This window comes from Schistocerca nitens, chromosome 6 (assembly GCF_023898315.1).
Source record: "Schistocerca nitens isolate TAMUIC-IGC-003100 chromosome 6, iqSchNite1.1, whole genome shotgun sequence".
Classification (NCBI taxonomy): domain Eukaryota; kingdom Metazoa; phylum Arthropoda; class Insecta; order Orthoptera; family Acrididae; genus Schistocerca; species Schistocerca nitens.
In genome coordinates, this window is record NC_064619.1 from 218,960,936 (window position 1) to 218,982,498 (window position 21,563).

The window sequence follows — 21,563 nt, forward strand, 5'->3', positions numbered from 1 at the left end:
CCCACCGATTCTATATTCCGCTAACAGTCATTCGAGCCCGACCAACGCGAGCAGCAATGTCGCGATACGATAAACCGCAATCGCGATAGGCTACAATTCGACCTTTATCAAAGTCGGAAACGTGATGGTACGCATTTCTCCTCCTTACACGAGGCAGCATCACTACAACGTTTCACCTGGCAACGCCGGTCAACTGCTGTTTGTGTATGAGAAATCGGTTGGAAACTTCCCTCATGTCAGCACGTTGTAGGTGTCGCCACCGGCGCCAACCTTGTGTGAATGCTCTGGAAAGCTAATCATTTGCATATCACAGCATCTTCATGTCGGTTAAATTTCGCGTCTGTAGCACGTCATCTTCGTGGAGTAGCAATTTTAATGGCCAGTAGTGTAATTACTGGATAGGTTTGTCACCGACCTACAAAGAAATAGTCTGCCGCTTATAAATAAAATATAGCAGCACTCTCCACATTTCACTGCCATGGCACTGCATACACTGATGAGCCAAAACACGAGGACCACTGCCCAGCCTAAGAGACTGAATGCCACGTCGTGGCGTTGAGAACACGCGACGCAGTTAGGGAAGTAAACAGGGTATATAAGAATCTGTCAGCCTCGATTGCGGTAATGAAACCAACCTCTACCTAGGTTTCAGCCCATAAATAATTGAGCCTTCTTCAGAAGATGTGCCTGAATCTATAATTTGTCTAAGGGGGCATGGTCTATAAATAAAACTGAATCAGCCTGAATAGAAGTAGTCAAATTTTAAAAATGCGGTACATAAGTACTAACTCAGCACCAAGACTTAAGACCTGGCGTGAGCCTCGTCTCCGTGGACGCCGTGCGGTTGGCCTCGGGAGCTCACTCGAAACTAAGTAGGACTAGATAACGCGCTGCAAATCAACATGGCGGGGAACATTGCGCATGTCTAACTGAGACCATGACTGTCAAAGATAAAAGACCAACGCAGTTATATCTTATAGCATGCACATTGGCATATTAGTAGCTATCTTTTATTTCTTATTAATTCTTCCCTGTGAAGAACATGCCGTTTTCCCATGACAAGTGTCCAAAAAATTTTCCTATGTGTCTTTTCGGGTCAAGCACGTTTTATCATATCATATCTATTTAACAATAGCCTTTAATATAAGCGATGATTATTCTCTTTTGTAGCGCGTAGTGAAATTGACCTATATCGGTCGATAGGGTATAAGGGCAATGAAAGGGCTTTGCACGTCCGTTCACGCAATTATCATATTTTTACACGTAAAACATAATTTGACCTATGCTGGTCATTTGCTATTACATGGCGATGAAGTGGCGTTGTTCGTTCACTCACGCGTTATTTTTAGTAATAAGATAAAAAATTAATCTTAATAATATTCTTCATTCAGTGCGTGTCAGCAATAAGAAGTATATCTACATCAACTGATAGAAGCACCTACTCGACCATCTGTGTACAGGTTAACCGAGATTATTGCATTATGGCGTTTACGTACTACAATATCGATGTTTTATGTCCTATGTCATCTTTCATTAATAACGATGGGTGCGTTATGTAGCATTCGCTGTGAAAGGGCTGATATATTCTAATAGTGTAAGTCAGGGTAGTGTGTTCGAAATTATATAAATCCATGCATAGTTTGTTACATTTTAGTCATAACCTGGTGCAGAGGCTTTATGTTTAACATTTCTATAAGTTATTTGTTTTAAAACATAACTGCGCTAGTCTTTTATCTTTGAAAGTCCTGGTCTCAGACATGCGCAATGTTCCCCGCCATGTTGATTTGCAGCGCGTTATCTAGTCCTACTTAGTTTCGAGTGAGCTCCCGAGGCCAACCGCACGGCGTCCACGGAGACGAGGCTCACGCTAGAGCTTAAGTCAAGTCTTGGTGCTGACTTAGTACTCACGTACCGCATTTTTAAAATGTGACTACACCTATTCAGGCTGTTTTAGTTTTATTTCTAGACCATGCCCTCTTAGACAAATTAAAGATTCAGGTATATCTTCTGAAGAAGGCTCAATTATTTGCGCTGAAACCTAGGTAAAAGTTGGTTTCATTACCGCAATCGAGGCTGATAGTTTCTTATATATTACATTATCACGATTTCTGACTGTGCTGCAATGTTGAAAGTACAAGAAAAGTAAACAGGGCGATTTACTGAACGGGGACAGACTGCAGAAAACGATCCCTGAGAAGATAAGCAGCAAATAATGTCATACAGACCATGCTGCAAATGCCTACCAAGGGATGTATAACAACTCCAAGGAAGGTAGATGTAAAAGGTGTTTACCAGTGTGAGTTTCAGTGATTGAAAGCTTACATGAGAACACAGTATGCAAATGGGAATGGTGTGTCTGTACTAGTTCAAATGGTTCAAATGGCTCTCAGCACTATGGGACTTAACAGCTGAGGTCATCAGTCCCGTAGAACTTAGAACTACTTAAACCTAACTAACCTAAGGACATCACACACATCAATGCCCGAGGCAGGGTTCGAACCTGCGACCGTAGCGGTCGCGCAGTTCCAGACTGAAGCGCCTAGAACCGCTCGGCCACAACGGCCGGGCTTCTGTACTAGTGTTTCAGCTCCACAGTCAAGAACGTAGTAATGTGGTCCATTGCACACACATCGGTATGACGGTGCACCCACTTTACTGGTGTCGTCAACTCACTTTGGTATGGAGATGTGTCGTATAGTGCAGCGCTGAGAGTCGATGGCCGGCGCACCAGTCAGTAACAGGCCGACATGGTCTTTGCATACCGACAGGGAAACGTCATTCTTCGGGCGGCAGCATAACTATGCCGAGAAAAATATCCCCGACGACAGCATCCACATCATAAATTGCTAGCAACAGTCTTTCGTCTGTGTGAGACAGGGCCATATACGGGAATGGGTAACTATGAAAGGCAGTTGCGCCTGATACGTGCACCTGCCTTGGAGGACCAGGTGTTGAACAATGTAGAATATAAAAATAAAATCAGCACTACACAGATGACCCTCCAGCATGGAGTAAGCCAGGTGAGCGTGTGGAATATTTTCCAGTACAACTGCCACTGTATGTATCACTTACAATGTATGCAGGACTTGTTATCTATGGACTTGTCTCTTAAGTTACGATTTTGTTGCTGGCTCGTCGCACAAGTCACCAACGTGCTGGGATCTGCGCCATTCATACTATTTCCACATGGTGCCACCTTTACGATGGATGGTATCATCAGTATTCACAACAACCACCTGTGTCATATGGAAAATCCCTGTCGTATGGTAGCAGCGAACCAGCCGCATCGGTTCAGCCTCAATGTGTGGGTGGCGATCATTGGCGACTGCCTCGTGCCATCAATCATCATTCCACATTGTATCACTGGCGAGGCTTGCTGCAACTCCTGCTGGTGGCCCTGCCTCCAATTCAGTAAGATGTGCCTTTGGTGCCACGAATGATAACGTGGCTACTGCATGATGGTGCTCCACATCACTTCCACATTTCTGTGCGGAGGTGTGTCAACAACATCTACTCCCCTCAGTGGATCAGACGACGAGGTCCAGTCGCATGGCTTGCCCGGTCACTAAGGCTCTACCACTGGAGCTCCTGATAGAAGTGGTGTATGCAGAGCCCATCCAGGACATGCAGAGAGAAGAGCAACACTTGCTGCTGCCTGTGATGCCATCCGGCTGCAAGAGACACACTTGAACATGTGCGTCAGGTGCACTGCATTATGTTTTGCGCATGCTTATGAGGCAGTGGAGGGCACTTCGAATATTTTGTAATAACGGTGGTCCTATCACGACATGTTGCATACTGCGTTGTATGTTCATGAGTGATGAATACCCGGTAACACAGACACTATGCATTTGTGGCCGTATGTCCATACGACCTGATTTGCCTCTCAGGCCGAGCGGTTCTAGGCGCTTCAGTCCGGAACCGCACTGCTGCTACGGTCGCAGGTTCGAATCCTGTCTCGGGCACGGATGTGTGTGATGTCCTTAGGTTAGTTAGGTTTAAGAAGTTCTAAGTTCTAGGGGACTGATGACCTCAGCTGTTAAGTCCCATAGTGCTTAGAGCCATTTGAACCCCCCCCCCCTTTTTTTTCTTTTTTGCTGCCATGCTCTCGGCTGTCGTTTCCTGTAGTTTATCTGCATTTATCAAAATCACCAAGTATAAGCTGAGCAGAAACGAACGTAAAATTGTACAAGCGGCGATACAGGCTGCAAATGGAAAAAAATCGCTGAGATAAGAGGCACTGACAAAGGGCAGATTGTCATCGTTCGTCGTCTAGGAAAGACCATCCTGGAAACAGAGTAGGTGGTCGGCTGTTCGCGTATTACTGTGGTGAGCATCTATGGAATGTGGATGAAGGTCGATCAGGACGTGATCAGGTGGCGTGATCTAAGAACGCGCACAGCTCATCACAGAGCGTTGAGATCGTAGGCTTGATCGCACAGTCAAGGTGTTTTTCATTGCGGCGTGGTCTTCTCACGAAATTTCAATCGCCAACTTTTTGTTGACGCCGACAAACACATCATAATAAAATAAGGGAAATCAGAGCTCGCACGGAGAGATATAGGTGTTTTCCGCGCACTGCTCGAGAGTGAAATAATAGAGAATTAATGTGAATGTGGTTCGATGAACCCTCCGCCGGGCACTGAAGTGTGATTTGCATAATAACCATGTAGATGTAGGTGGCGATCTGTGGCAGATCTGACGACAGAGTGCAATGCTGGAACGGGCACAAGCATTCCGGAAGAGACAGATCAACGCATAATGCCGAAAATGGGGATGCTAGACACATGTTGATTAAACGATTCCGTGAAAGACGGTTGCCACTGTGCACGAGATTATCGAGCTTTGACGGTCGATCAATGGAAACGTGTTCGATGAATCACATTTCTTGTTACACCAGGTCGATGTTGGTGTCCGGATACGCGAACGGCCGTTTGAAACACCTACCGTGCCACGGATGAAGGCCGATTTGGACGTGTTATGCTATGAGGGAGGTTGACCTGGATTCCACGGGACCTTTTGTAGTAATCGAAGGGCCCATAAACCTCTGCAAATGCGGGAATTTCATGACCTGTGCATTGTCATCTGGCACCACATACCTCCGGACAATTGAAAGCGACGTATGGAATTCATGTCAAGAGGAATCGCTGCTGTACTGCGTTCTCAAGGCGGACCACCACACTATGAAGCGGGTGGGTTCAAATGGCTCTGAGCACTATGGGACTTACCATCTGAGATCATCAGTCCCTTAGTACTTAGAACTACTTAAACCTAACTAACCTAAGGACATCACACACATCCGTGCCCGAGGCAGGATTCGAACACGCGACCGTAGCAGTCGCGCGGTTTCGGACTGAAGCGCTTAGAACCGCTCGGCCACCGCGGCCGGCTGAAGCGGGTGGTCATAATGTTTGGCTCGTCAGTGTATTTTAACACAGAGATTAATAAAAAGAAATTCCCTGCTTCATCACCTTTTATCACTCAGCAAAGAATCCGTTTTTGATATACTCTCTGTCGTTTTAAATTAATATTTTAGCAGGAATAAAAGAAGCTTATATAAATCGACCGTTACAGGGAAGGAAGGAAGGAAGAAAGAAAGATCAGGGTTTAACGTACTGTCGACAATGAGATCATCAGGATGGGGAAGCAAATCTGTGGTACCCTTTCAGAGGATCCGTTATATAGAGAAATGACGGGAAACTTAAAACATGATGGTCGGAGACGGATTTGAAGCGTCGTCCTCTATGTTGCGAGTCCAGTGTGCTAACCACTGCTCCACCTCGCTAGATGGACAGCTATAATGTGCATTTCACTGACAAGTGAGACCTGCAGTATTATGCACCGTTCATGGCACGTGAGCCAAATTTCGATATATCAGTAACCCGTGCAAACCGCGGGTTTCGCCGGCCGCTGTGGCCGAACGGTTCTAGGCGCCTCAGTGCGGAACCGCTCGATTGCTACGGTCGCAGGTTCGAATCCTGCCTCGGGCATGGATTTGCGTGATGTACTTAGGTTAGTTAGGTTTAAGTAGTTCTAAGTTCTAGGGGACTGATGACCTCCGATGTTAAGTCCCATAGTGCTCAGAGCTATTTGAACAGTTTGAACCGCGTGTTTTTCGTTGTGATTCGCCAAGAACGTCCCGCTACTCTCCCCTTCCCCCACCCCTCACCCACTCCCACCTAACCCCAAGTGTCTGTAACCGGGACTTAGTGCGCGGAAAATTTTTTTGTGGTGGTTTGCAGAAGGCATCGTGGTTTTGGGTAATGACTGGTCGTATTCCAGCCTGCACTGCAGTAGAAGACGTGGGCAGAGAACGAGCCAAGAGGCAAACACAGACGCGAAAATCATTAGGGCCGACCGGACAGCTTCCTCTTGGCAAGCAGGCCGAGGCTTTTTTGTTGTTCTCTACGCGTGCGGCAACCGATATCTTGCCGCAGAAAAATAGGCCTGGCGCTACTATTCGGAGGAGCGGTGCCAGAGGACTGCTGGGAAAGTCTGTGAAACACTACACTGAATTTTATGCAGGCGGTGACCCGCAGCTTATAGGTACTCTGACTTTGCAAAACTTAAAGACGAAAGTAACTTTAGAATAATATGTAACTGCAGAGTAACATAGTTCGGCGAAACTTGGACCAAACACACAAATATCCCGCTACAATATAGTACAGAATGTGAGTGAAAAAAACTACGCAATGAGACGAATGGAAATGAAACTTTTATTCAATGAGAGTAATTACACTGAAATCACCGCGATATACAGGGTGATTCAAAAAGAATACCACAACTTTAGGAATTTAAAACTCTGCAACGACAAAAGGCAGAGCTAAGCACTATATGTCGGCGAATTAAGGGAGCTATAAAGTTTCATTTAGTCGTACATTTGTTCGCTTGAGGCGCCGTTGACTAGGCGTCAGCGTCAGTTGATGCTAAGATGGCGACCGCTCAACAGAAAGCTTTTTGTGTTATTGAGTACGGCAGAAGTGAATCGACGACAGTTGTTCAGCGTGCATTTCGAACGAAGTATGGTGTTAAACCTCCTGATAGGTGGTGTATTAAACGTTGGTATAAACAGTTAACAGAGGATGGGTGTTTGTGCAAAGGGAAAAGTTCTGGACGGCCGAGAACGAGTGATGAAAATGTAGCACGCATCCAGCAAGCATTTGTTGGCTGTTACCTCAGCTCGAACAAGAAGCACAACAATTCATATTTCAGCAGGATGGAGCGCCACCACATTGGCACTTATCTGTCCGTAACTACCTGAACGTCAACCACCCGAGGCGATGGATCGGCCGCCAGGCAGCCTGTGACAGAGCACTTCATCACTGGCCTCCAAGAAGCCCCGATCTTACCCCCTGCGATTTTTTCTTATGGGGGTATGTTAAGGATATGGTGTTTCGGCCACCTCTCCCAGCCACCATTGATGATTTGAAACGAGAAATAACAGCAGCTATCCAAACTGTTACAACTGATATGCTACAGAGAGTGTGGAACGAGTTGGAGTATCGGGTTGATATTGCTCGAGTGTCTGGAGGGGGCCATATTGAACATCTCTGAACTTGTTTTTGAGTAAAAAAAAACCTTTCTAAATACTCTTTGTAATGATGTATAACAGAAGGTTATATTATGTTTCTTTCATTAAATACACATTTTTAAAGTTGTGGTATTCTTTTTGAATCACCCTGTATAATGTTCCCCGTACCGTGTTCAAATTTTTGGAGATCAGTAAGCTTATGTAGCATTACGCCCCCGACACTATACCATAGTGTGGCCGAGCGGTTCTAGGTGCTTCAGTCTGGAACCGCGCGACCGCTACGGTCGCATGTTCGAATCCTGCCTTCGGCATGGATGTGCGTGATGTCCTTAGGTTAGTTAGGTTTAAGTAGTTCTATGTTCTAGGGGACTGATGACCTCAGATGTTAAGTCCCATTGTGCTCAGTGCCATTTGAACACTGTAACACCTGGACCGCCAAAACGATCACGTCCAACAACACTGAACATAGGCCCTACTCTCATATGGCGGTAGGTGAGAAAACGTAATACAATCACGAACACTGTCTAACATGATATTTTTGGTTGTCCACGTATAATGGTGTGGGGAGACATAATACAGGACCAGGCGTACTGACCTCAGACTTTGAAGACGGTGCATTCACTCGTGAACGTTGTTGTGACACTGTACTCCATCCCTACGTGCGTCTTTTCGAGGGCACATTCTGCCCTGACTTCATTTTTATAGACGGAAATACGCGACTACATAGAATAGCGTAATTGGAAGAGCTCTTGGAACGAGAGCATAGTCAGGGGATGGACTGGATTGCCCGTTACCCCCACTTAAATCCCATGGAACGCTTATGGGATCCATTGGCGAGATGTACTGCACCACGTACATATGCACGAATTACCGTTCAGCATTCTCAAAGGCGGTGGTGCAGAAATGGAACGCTCTACTAAAAGAACCCCGTATCAACTTTGTGCCCAGTATGGGAGCACGTCGCAGAGGATGCAGTGCTGTCCATAGTGCTTACACATCCAATTAAAAACCATGTCCCGCTTTTTGTAATGTCCATCGCAAATCGCGCTGACTTCAGTATAAGTATTGTGTTTTTGAACAAAGTGTCAAAATTGCTCTGAGCACTATGAGACTTAACTTCTGAGGTCATCAGTCCCCTAGAACTTAGAACTACTTAAAATCCGTGCCCGAGGCAGGATTCGAACCTGCGACTGTAGGGGTCGCGTGGTTCCAGACTGTAGCGCCTACAACTGCTCGGCCACCCCAGCCGGCTGAACAAAGTGTCCTTTGTGTTCGTCTCATTTCGTACGGTACTTCTTTCAGTTACCTTCTGTACTACGAGTGTGGTTCGAAAAGTTCTCGGAATCACCACGAGAGGTCAGCGTTAGCTCAACGAATTGTTCAGGTGATATTCAAAGGACTAGTTGCCTGTAACCAAGTGCCACGTCAGTGCTCTTGGAAGAGAGCTGTGGCGGGGACTTAGCTCTGTTGTTGTTCTCGAGTAGTGATTTGCGAAGATGTTTTCCATCAAATCGAGATTTGAGCAGTGATTAAGTACTTCGTAAAGAAAAGTATGAAAGCAAAGGACATTAACGCCGATTTCCAGAGTACAATGGGGGACTCTGCTCCTTCATATTTAACTGTTGCCAAGTGGACAAATGAATTTAAATTTGGTCAGGAGAGCTTAGATGATGATCCGCGCAGTGGTCGACCAAGATGTGTCACTACTGCAGAAATCATTGTAAAAGTGCACAAAATTGTCATGGAGTGTCGCCAATTGAAAGTGCGTGAAATTGCTCGCGCTTGCCAGATGTCATCTGAAATGGTATATCAAATTTTAACTGAAGAATTAGAAATGACAAAATTATCTGCAAGATGAGTGCCGCGACTCTTCACTATGGATCAAAAGCTTGTTCCATCACCACGGAAAAATTACACGAATTAAGGTATGAATTGTTGCCACACCCGTCTTATTCACCTTATATGGCTCCGTCACATTACCATTTCTTCCCAAAACTAAAAATTTTTCTTGGTGTACGAAGATTAACTTCAAATAAAGAATTGAGAGCTGGAGTTGACAACTATTTTGCTGACATGGAGGAAACTCATTTTCGAGATGGGATCAAGGCACTGAAGCTCGCTAGACCAAGTGCATTAATCTAGAAGGAAACTACACTGAAAAATAAAAAGTTTCGGTGATATAACTACTTTTTTCTATTCCGTTCAGAGAACTTTTCAAACCACCCTTGTATTATGTAGCAGCTCATTCTATGTATGGTCCAAGTTTCATGAAGCTATGTTACCGGCTACTGGCGTGTCATGCAAAAGTTAATTTCGTCCTTAACTTTAGCACAGCTGTGTGTTTAAAGAAAGTACATGAACTCTAGATTAAACTACTGCTCCAGTAAGAGCTATTTATTGGTAAGTAGTTTCCACTACAAATCTCCGTCTGTTCACTAAATAACAATACGAAAGCATGCAGAATAATTCAAGAATGCAAATATCTAACGTTCTAAGAGCCAAACTTCACATTCTTCAGAAATATAAAAAACAATATATTTCTTTTCTGCATAACTTACTTGTATCAAAAAAATAATTGAGAACGTCTTGTATCACAACAGAATGGCGCTGGTCACATCATTACTGCAAAAAATAATCCGAGAAATTAGAAAATAAAATAATTTATTAAGAACATTCTAGACGCCACATCAAGTAAATGACTGGTTATTTGTGCCACTAAAGAAGTTTGTTTAAAGTGACATTAATACTGAGGCACTACTTTTTATTTATTATAATACATGGTCCAGAAACACAGCAGTAATGTTTTGACCAGTAGAACTAGTCAGTAGAAGCCGTTTCTCATATCCTTTAAAGTCTTTACAACAGAATAACAAAATTACATCCAAGGAAAAAGATTTCTCATATCTGCTTCTGTTTATTACACAAATTCATTCAGCAGATGTTGCAAAGTTTACCATAAAACTCCCTATGCTGTGGAAAAAGTAATGGCAACATCGTCAACCGCTCTTTCTGTTTTACAATTGATTAATATAGCTGTTATTTCCTCTTTTGAATGTAATGACATTTTTTATTTCTTCTGATTCAAAGGATGAAGCTTAATAGCTGTTTGAAACGGGGGAGTGTGAGGCCCTTTGATAATACTGCATTTGTAGGTCTTAAATGCTGCTGCAGCGTCTTTAATATCAAAGAAATTAGTTGTATGCATTCAAATTACATGGAATGGGTTCATAACTTTAGTTGTCCCCCGTCCCAGGCCATGCAATAACAAAATGGAGGACACCGAGACACATGGCATTTGTGCTCCAGAGGAGAGCACTGTTCACTAGTGAAAGTCTGAAACATTTTCTTCATGATTTGATACCTGAACCAAGCCTACGGACGTGCAACAGAAGACCGAAAACGCAACAGTGCAGAAAACGGATTCCGTGAATAAATAGTGCTCAGAACATTTGACATTTGCACTCTTCATTACACTAATTTTGTCGTGAAAATAAAAGAAATATGTTGCAACACTAAACATGAAAAATCACATACGAGGTGTGGCTAGAAAAAAACCGGACTAGTACTGGTGAAACAATAAAACGAATGCAATAAGGCTGAAAGTCGCGTGGCCTGTCACGTGACTCTCGCTCCGCCTACTGCTCGAGTTTCATCTGCCTCCTGCACTTTCTGCCCGTGGCGTCTGTTTTAAGTAGTTGACGTTTTGTCTGTGCGTCGGAAAATGTTGAGTGTACAGAAAGAACAGCGTGTTAACATGAAATTTTGTTTCAAACTAGGAAAATCTGCAAGCGAAACGTTTGTAATGTTACAACAAGTGTACGGCGATGATTGTTTATCGCGAACACAAGTGTTTGAGTGGTTTAAACGATTTAAAGATGGCCGCGAAGACACCAGTGATGACACTCGCACTGGCAGACCATTGTCAGCAAAAACTGATGCAAACATTGAAAAAATCGGTAAACTTGTTCGACAAGATCGCCGTTTAACAATCAGAGCAGTGTCTGAGTTAACAGGAGTTGACAAGGAAAGTGTTAGGCAGATTCTTCATGAAAGTTTCAACATGAACAAAGTGTGTTCAAAAATGGTTCCAAAGTGTCTCACAATTGAACAGAAGGAACGCCGAAGAATGATTTGTTCTGACATCCTGGAAACTCCTGTTAACTCAGACACTGCTCTGATTGTTAAACGGCGATCTTGTCGAACAAGTTTACCGATTTTTTCAATGTTTGCATCAGTTTTTGCTGACAATGGTCTGCCAGTGCGAGTGTCATCACTGGTGTCTTCGCGGCCATCTTTAAATCGTTTAAACCACTCAAACACTTGTGTTCGCGATAAACAATCATCGCCGTACACTTGTTGTAACATTACAAACGTTTCACTTGCAGATTTTCCTAGTTTGAAACAAAATTTGATGTTAACACGCTGTTCTTTCTGTACACTCAACATTTTCCGACGCACAGACAAAACGTCAACTACTTAAAACAGACGCCACGGGCAGACTGAGTGCAGGAGGCACATGAAACTCGAGCAGTAGGCGGAGCGAGAGTCACGTGACAGGCCACGCGACTTTCAGCCTTATTGCATTCGTTTTATTGTTTCACCAGTACTAGTCCGGTTTTTTTCTAGCCACACCTCGTATGAAGCGCATTGTTGCGCAGCAGAGTATTTTATTGTGCAGGCTTACAATTTCTGTTGAAGTACCATTAGGCGAGCTCGAAACGGAGAAGGTTAACGTTGAACTAATGTGCAAACTTTTATGACAATATGGAGTACCGCCAATGCAACAGACCTTGTAACGGGGCACAGAGAAATGCAAGCACTGCTGTACCACTTAGCAAGGCGCTGTGAGGTGACACTAAGCAATTCCGCCTCCGAGCGCCGTTACGAAGTCAGACGTTGACAGAAAGCCGAGCTCGATGACCTAAAATCATCATTGAAATTACAACAGCGAGGCAATAAACGTTGACTGTTCCGATAAATAGGGAGAAATACGCCCATAGGCGGGGCTCAATCTTATAAACAGCGCAGATTTCGGAGCACAAGAACATATTATGTCGTGCTGTCTGCTATTCTGTCCGTGTCGAGGAAGCAGAGAGTTTCAGTGAAACCACGACGAGCTGTTCGGTTATCTCTAGCCTCCTGTCTACCTACCAATTCCAACGCTGAGGCAGCCAAACCTGACGCACAGTACTGTCGTGGTCTGCCGTTGCTGCCTACTGGGTCATCGCGGATGAGAAGACTGATGAGCAACCAGCCCCCCTCCCCCACTGGGTCATCGTGGCAGATCTACAAACCGCCATCTTCGCAATGACCACGCGAGGCGCGTCCGCGCAACCTGTACGCCGACTCTTGAGCGTCTGCTGTTGTCCTGGTCGATCCATGGTGGGTGAGCAGGGCCTATGTGCACGACAACCGGAATCCTGGCCTTCAGTCGGCAGACTCCAACTGAGCACCTGACAGGGCTGTCTTCGAGAGCGCTGAGATCGTCACTGATATGGGTCACCGCTATAGTTGCAAGACTACCATAGGCTACGGCAGTTGCTTACTAGCTTTGGCCAGTACATGTACGTTAGGCGTGTTGCATACTTGTCGACCGTTACCTCATTTCAATAGCTTTGTTTGTGTATGAGGCCACTAGATTCCTTTAGAATCTAGAAGCGGTGAACCGTCTACAAACTGAGTGAGCATATGTAAAGAGCCGCATTATCTACCAAACAATTTTGTTCTACATAGTTATCATCCTCTCTTTCACTTAAAAATAAACAGTACTTATAGCATAATTCAAATTGCCAATATTTATTTCAGGTATCATTCGAAAATTGTTGATTTGTAACGTGAAATACAGAGATGCTGTAATAAAAAAATACAGATTTATCATATAGCGCTATAAAATGCAATTTCCTCAATAAATGATAAAATAAAAATTCGTTAAACAAAAACACATCGTTTAAATTAATGGTGGAGGGGACAGAAAGGGCCGGCCGCGGTGGCCGTGCGGTTCTAGGCGCTGCGGTCCGGAACCGCGGGACTGCTACGGTCGCAGGTTCGAATCCTGCCTCGGGCATGGATGTGTGTGATGTCCTTAGTTAGTTAGGTTTAAGTAGTTCTGAGTTCTAGGGGACTGATGACTTAAGATGTTAAGTCCCATAGTGCTCAGAACCATTTAACCATTTTGACAGAAAGGAAACAAACTATTGATATCAGCTGCGCTGAGACTTCATGTGGATTCAGCAGCGCCGCGCGGGATTAGCCGAGCGGTCTTAGGCGCTGTAGTCATGGACTGCGCGGCTGCTCCCGGCGGAGGTTCGAGTCCTCCCTCGGGCATGAATGAGTGTGTTTGTCCTTAGGGTAATTTAGGTTAAGTAGTGTGTAAGCTTAGGAACTGACGACCTTAGCAGCTAAGTCCCATAAGATTTCACACACATTTCAACATTTTTTGATTCAGCACCGGCGAGTGAAAATATGCGCCGGACTGTGATTCGAACCCGGGATCTCCTGCTTACTGGGCAGTTGCGTTAACCATTGCCCCACCCAAACAAAGAGTTTATAGAAACTGCGGGCGTTCTCAGCACGCCTGCCAACCGACCCACATTCGCACCGAGCGCCGTCCATGTCCTCCACGTTCGCTACTTTGAGATTGGCTCTGAGCGCTATGGGACTTAACATCTGAGGTCATCAGTCCCCTAGAATTTAGAACTACTTAAACCTAACTAACCTAAGGACATCACACACATCCATGTCCGAGGCAGGATTCGAACCTGCGACCCTAGTGGTCGCGCGGTTCCAGACTGAAGCGCCTAGAACCGCTCGGTCACGGCGGCCGGCACTTTGAGATTCCCGCAGGAGGTCGAACGTAATTTTGCAGCCTCACAGGTGGTGGATTCATTGTCCATCGAGGCGAATCAGTTATATGAATGCGTGGTGTATGCTTTTCCGGACACCGCGCATTTATATAAAAACATACCAAACACCACTCCAATTCTTCTTTGAGCTCGTGTAAAATACGCTTTTGTTGTACATAATCAACTTTCGCACTTGTCAACAATAACAGGACCCTCTTGCCTTTTATCATGATGAACAACGTTCTATTAAGTACAAAAAATTACACTAATAATTAAAATAGTTTGTTTGTTGCAATGTAATCTATACTTACATCGAAAGTAATCGGGTTGATTATATAAAAGCCCAGCCATGCGATCAACTAATTTTCATTGCTTATAAAATGTAATTTATATTTTGTAAGGATATAGAATACATAGTGCACTAACAATGAACGAGGTGCTGTGCTAATATTGTGCAAAACAAACAAAAACCAAAGAAATCGTCGGTTCCTAGTGTCTCTTTCACACATTTATTTATGTTTCTTTCCCTACCAAAGCTATAAATACTACCGTTAATCCTATAATTTACTACGTCACTTACGTATTGGACCAAAATGACAGATCCGTAGCTTCGTTACAGCGCAACTCTTTCACTGCAGGACGTCCAGCGGGCCGCTGTTGCCTCGCCCACTACCGTCTCCAACACAGCGTGCAGCGATGTCGCCATGCGCTGACGACAAGCATCAGTATTTCTTCTCAGCACGTGTGACAATCTCCGTCCACTGCCTGCAGCTTTGAAGAAGCTATACCTTTGCGTCACCCCAGTTCCCAGAACTCCTGAAGATAGACGTTGACTGTGGATATTGTATCACAGACACAGTCCCTTTGACTGTTCAGAGATGTCACTAAACCCACCCAAAGATGTAAACAACCATGCATGAGGAGCGCGTATTAGACGGAGAGGGTCCGACAGCCGATCACTTCCAGTCATTCCACCAGGAAGGAGGTAAACGGCTCGTGTTGTCTGTAGTTCAACCGTGCCTAAACGGTCAATACCTCGCTTAGATTGCATCCGCATCGTTACTAAGTGCGACGAAAGGCTCTCAACAAGGCAAGTTTCCAGACGCCTCACAGTGAACCAAAGTGATGTTGTTCCGACATGGAGGAGATACAGAGAGACAGGAACTGTCAATCACATGCCTCGCTCAGTCCGCCTAATGGCTACTATTGCAGTGGATGACCACTACCTACGGATTATGGCTCGGAGGAACCCTGACAGCAACGCCACCATGTTGAATGCATGCTTTTCGTGCAGCCACAGAACGTCGTATTACGACTCAAACTGTGCGCAATAGGCTGCATGATGCGTAACTTAACTCCTGACGTCCATGGCCAGGTCCGTCTTTGCAACCACGACACCATCCAGCGCGGTACAGATGGGCCCAACAACATGCCAAATGGACCGCTCTGGGTTAGCACCACGTTCTCTTCATTGATTAGTGTCGCATATATTCCTTCAACCAGACAATCATCAGAGACGTGTTTGGAGGAAACCCGGTCAGGCTGAACGCCTTAGACACACTGTCCAGTGAGTGCAGCAAGCTGGAGGTTCCCTGCTTTTTTGAGGTATCATTATGGGGGGCCTATGTACGCCGCTGAGGGTCACGGAAGGCGCCCTAACAGCTGTACGATATGTCAATGCCATCCTCCGACCAATAGTGCAACCATATCGGCAGCATATTGGCGAGGCATTCGTCTTCACAGACAACAATTCGCGACCCCATCGTGCACATCTTGTGAATGACTTCCTTCAGGATAACAACATCGCTCGATGGCTGATGGCTCTGAGCACTATGGGACTTAACTGCTGAGGTCATCAGTCCCCTAGAACTTAGGACTACTTAAACCTAACTAACCTAAGGACATCTCACACACCCATGCCCGAGGTAGGATTCGAATCTGCGACCGTAGTGATCGCGCGGTTCCAGACTGTAGCACCTAGAGCCGCTCGGCCACTCCGGTCAGCACATCGCTCGACATAGTGGGCCAGCATGTTCTCCAGACATGAACCCTGTCGACACGCCTGGGATTGATTGAAAAGGGCTGTTTATGGACGACATGATCCACCAACCACTCAGGGATTTACGCCGAATCGTCGTTGAGGAGTGGGACAATCTGAACCAACAGTGCCTTGATGAACTTGTGGATAGTATGCAACGGCGAATACAGGCACGCATCAATGCAAGAGAACGTGCTAGTCTAATCCACTGCTGGTAAACAAGGATAACAATCGGCGGGAAAGTAAAGGTAGAAAATTTTATTGTACTGTTCTTAAAATTTATGTGGGTCGTAAACACCTCATATTTTCAGTGAGCTCTACATACTATAACAACGCCTTAAACCATTGAGTTACTTTTCGTAAGTCCATATAGAGGATGCAGACGGTACACAAAAATCGCTAAAACCGTAATTTCCAACAGTAAGTCACTAACATCAGTTCATATTAACCCCAGTGACGTATGTTGTTTGATCATTCATAAAAGAAATAATTTTTAACTGACGTAACCACAATATGATTCCATATGACTGCTTGAGACAGAAGACATATTTGGCACATATAGAAAAACCAAATGGTCTCGTACAAGTAACCACTAACATGAAATTACTCATTAGAAAGGCTGAATGCTTTAAAATATCGGCTGGTACGGAGGAGTGAGCTGTACATAGCTTGCACAGACCGCATAACGGAGAAATCTGTAAGGTCAGTTCAAAACAAAAAACATGACAGTATTTGCGATAGTCAGCACCATTAGTATTCAACCAGTTTCATACTACTCTTACACTTCTTCCAGAGAACCCTCAAACTATAATTAATGTTGAATTGATGTCATTTCAACTAACACATGTTCACCTGAAGCAGATCTTGTCGTTTATGTCATTTACATCATCACAATTCATCTTCCCAGACCGTTGTTAGACTCCTCTTTAATAACGGGTATTAATTCATACATTAGTAACTATGACCCTATACCATCTTCCTTCTGCTAAGTACCAGAAAAATTAATATACTTAAGAATGGTTGAGAATAACTGGAAATGCGTGATCATGAGTCAGGCACATCTTGTACCCCATCAGTCCAAGAAATTTCGAGACTTGATTAATAAAAAGTAGAGAAAAGTTATACGGTGGTGTTAATGCTTCAGGTTTTCTACGTAGCCTCACCCCACTTGAGTGCAACTAACAGAACGTTCATAGAGCTATGAGAAAATGTCAGGAAAGTCCTTCTTTCAGATGAGCGTCACATTTGGTTTAATGTTGCTTATAGCCTCGAAGCGTAGACCCTTCTTGTCAATTATTGCACTTTGCCGTTTTGTGGTAGGTTCGTACTGAGAACACCAAGTCTCGCCGCTCGTGATGATTAATTTCCTGAAAATAACTGTCGCGTTTTGCATTTCAATCAAGTCACGGCAGGCGTGCATGCGTCGTAATTTTTGTTCGGATGTCAGTCTGTGTTGACCCTTCTTGTGAATTATCGCATTTCGTCATTTTGTGGTAGGTTCCTGTAGATAACAGAGTCTCACCACTCGTGAAGATTTTTTCCTGAAAAGAATTGCCTGCGTTTTGCATTTCAATAAAGTCACGGCAGGCGTCCACGTGTCATAGTTTTTCTTTGGAAGTCAACGTAAGCGGGACGAACTTTGCAAACACTTTTATCTTCTTCTTTTACAATTTCCAAAACATCTTGAAGACTTGATTTAGAGATGTTGTTCGTATGCGATTTGTGACGGAACAACGTTGACACACTGCGCCTGCACATCCACTACTTAACACTGCCTCCTAAACTACTGCCTCCTAAACTACCGCTCGGTATTACAAGTTTCAATATTAGATCTGCTCCTATCGTTGTTTGTACATAAATGGTTCAAATAAATGGTTCAAATGGCTCTGAGCACTATGGGACTCAACTGCTGTGGTCATAAGTCCCCTAGAACTTAGAACTACTTAAACCTAACTAACCTAAGGACAGCACACAACACCCAGCCATCACGAGGCAGAGAAAATCCCTGACCCCGCCGGGAATCGAACCCGGGAACCCGGGCGTGGGAAGCGAGAACGCTACCGCACGACCACGAGATGCGGGCACATAAATGGTCTCCCATTTCACACTGAAAGTAGAAATATTACTCTTTCCTGACGATGCAAGGATCACAACCAAACCCAATCTGCTTGCAACAACTGAAGGAATAATGAAAGAAATATACAGTTGGCTTGTGGAGTACAGGTGCAGAAAAATTGATTGGTTCACGATAAATCGACTATCACTTAACCTAGAGAAAGCACAGTTCATTCAATTTTGTGTACGGAAGAATATGTCATTAATACCGATACAACACAGCACTCCGTCTTCAGGCCCCGAGTGGCCTACCGGTACCATCCGACCGCCGTGTCATCCTCAGTGGAGGATGCGGATAGGAGGGGCGTGGGGTCAGCACACCGCTCTCCCGGTCGTTATGATGGTATTCTTGACCGAAGCCATTACTATTCGGTCGAGTAGCTCCCCAATTGGCTTCACGAGGCTGAGTGCACCCCGAAACCGATACAACACAGGGAAAAGAAAATGTATGAAACCGAATATTTAAAATTTTTTAATGTGAATAGTGATCATCTCTCGAATGGGGATTGTGTTACGTGTATTAAACCGCGAACCGAGAAACGACGGAGAGGCATCGTCCCGCCGTAGCCCTCAGTGGTTCACAACCCCACAACAGGCCACAGCAGTCCGCCCACCCCACCGCCGCCCCACACCGAACTCAGGGTTATTTTGCGGTTCGGCCCCCAGTGGGCCCCTACACCTACCCCTCCCCCCCGCGAAAGACTCATACCAGACGAGTGTAAACCCAAAAGTTTGCATGATAGTTGGTAGAGTAATTATGGTGTACGCGTACGTGAAGACTGTTTGTGCAGCAATCGTCGGCATAGTCTAACTGAGGCGGAATAAGGGGAACCAGCCCGCATTCGCCGAGGCAGATGGAAAACCGGCTTAAAAATGATCCACAGGCTGGCCGGCACACCGGACCTCGACACTCATCCGCTGGGAGGATTCGTACTGGGGGCCGGCACGCCTTCCCTCTCGTGAAGCATCACGTTAGACTGAGCAGTTAGCAGTTGCACATATTCTCAAACACTTGGGCACACTCTGCGTGTGACTGCTGATTTTGGTGGTGAAGGCTAGAGGAGGTTGCCTTACTTTGTTTCCTCACACTCATCAATACTTCATGAAAGCATTGGCTTGGGTAGTTCCACACTTAGACAAACAGTACCAAAAATGGTTCAAATGGCTCTGAGCACTATGGGACTCAACTGCTGAGGTTATCAGTCCCCTGGAACTTAGAACTACTTAAACCTAACTAACCTAAGGACAACACACACATCCATGCCCGAGGCAGGATTCGAACCTGCGACCGTAGCGGTCGCGCGGTTCCAGACTGTAGCGCCAGAACCGCTCGGCCACCAGCGGCCGGCACAGTACCAAAACGTAGAGAGATGATAATATCTGACTTGCGTTCTTGAATCCCATGTAGGCAGCTGCTTGAAAAACTAGATGTACTAACGACATAGTCATAATTTACTTATTCTGTTATGACATTTTTTCTGAAGAAACAGTCACAATTTGAAAATACTTCTGGCACTCGTAGACATGGCCCCCACTACCCGCTGATCTTACAAGGAACCCCTTGAGTGCGAGGTCACAAAGGGAATGTTATTTACAGCATTCGAAGCCCCTGGCCCCCACATACAGTCTACCATGCAACCACAGTATTGATTGCTAAAAGTGACAGGGGCGGGGCTGAAGGAATCCAATGGTAAGCGCAGCATGTAGCTACGGAGCGTAGTTTGTAACCTCCCCCTCACTTATCGACCTTAATGACAGTGAAAAATTAAACCGCGTGTACCTAATGGAAATTTGAGAAAGCAATCGTCACCGAAGTTAATCTGTCGGTAAAGAGGGAGGAAAGGGTTACATCTAAATGAAAGGAAAAATGCAAATTAAACTGGTGGAAATTAATTTTGAAAAGGGGTAAAGTTAATAAAGAAAGTAAATGTGCGGCCGTTACGTTAACAATTAACTAGCGGTAATTAGATATTTGAGATTTGGGGGAAATTACGGTCGCCAGTCCTAAGGACAATTACTATAGTAACTGAAAAAGAAAGGTTATTACACATATAATTAGCACTAGAAGCGTGGCAACTGAAGGTTGACACGTGTAGTGTGAAAACTGAAAGTTTGTCAGAAGTAATAAATTTCGCTACACTCTCACTTAATTTAGCAAAAGAATTAATAAAACCGGAAAATCGAAAGTTAATTTAGTGACTGAAGTTAATAGTGAGCTTTCTTTCTGAAGCACATCGAAATTCAGTAAAATACGGTTAGTCTTGGACTACCTCAACAATCATTTCAAAAGCAACTTGACTCTACGCAATTTAGAAACAAAAGATTTAACTTTGAACTTGAATTAAATGGTTCAAATGGCTCTGAGCACTATGGGACTCAACATCTAAGGTCATAAGTGATGTGTCGGCAGCGGGGCCAACACCTTGTAGATCGAAGTGGCTGAAAGTGCACGCTAAACTAACGCAGACGGGCGTGAAGTACTGGAACATGAGACTTATTAATGAATAAGAAGAAAAGTACGTAGCTGGAATAATATACTTAACTTTATTCTCTTGTTGGAATACATCTCTTGAATAGTAGTAAGCTATAAGCACTGATACAAATGGCGCCTTGCTAGGTAGTAGCTATGGAATAAGCTGAAGGCTATTCTATCAGTCTCTCGGCAAATGAGAGGAAGACTTGGTAGGTCTGGTCGCAAGCTATGTCGTCCGTACAACTGGGCGAGGTCTAGTCCGTGTCTTCTGACCTGCCATGTGGTGGCGCTAGGTTTGCGATTACACAGTGGCGACACGCGGGTCCGACATGTACTACAGGACCGCGGCCGATTTAAGTTACCACCTAGCAAGTGTGGTGTCTAGCGGTGACACCACAATAAGTCCCCTAGAACTTAGAACTACTTAAACCTAACTAACCTAAGGACATCACACACACCCATGCCCGAGGCAGGATTCGAACCTGCGACCGTAGCAGTCCCGCGGTTCCGGGCTGCAGTGCCAGAACCGCTAGACCACCGCGGCCGGCTTGAATTAAATGTTTC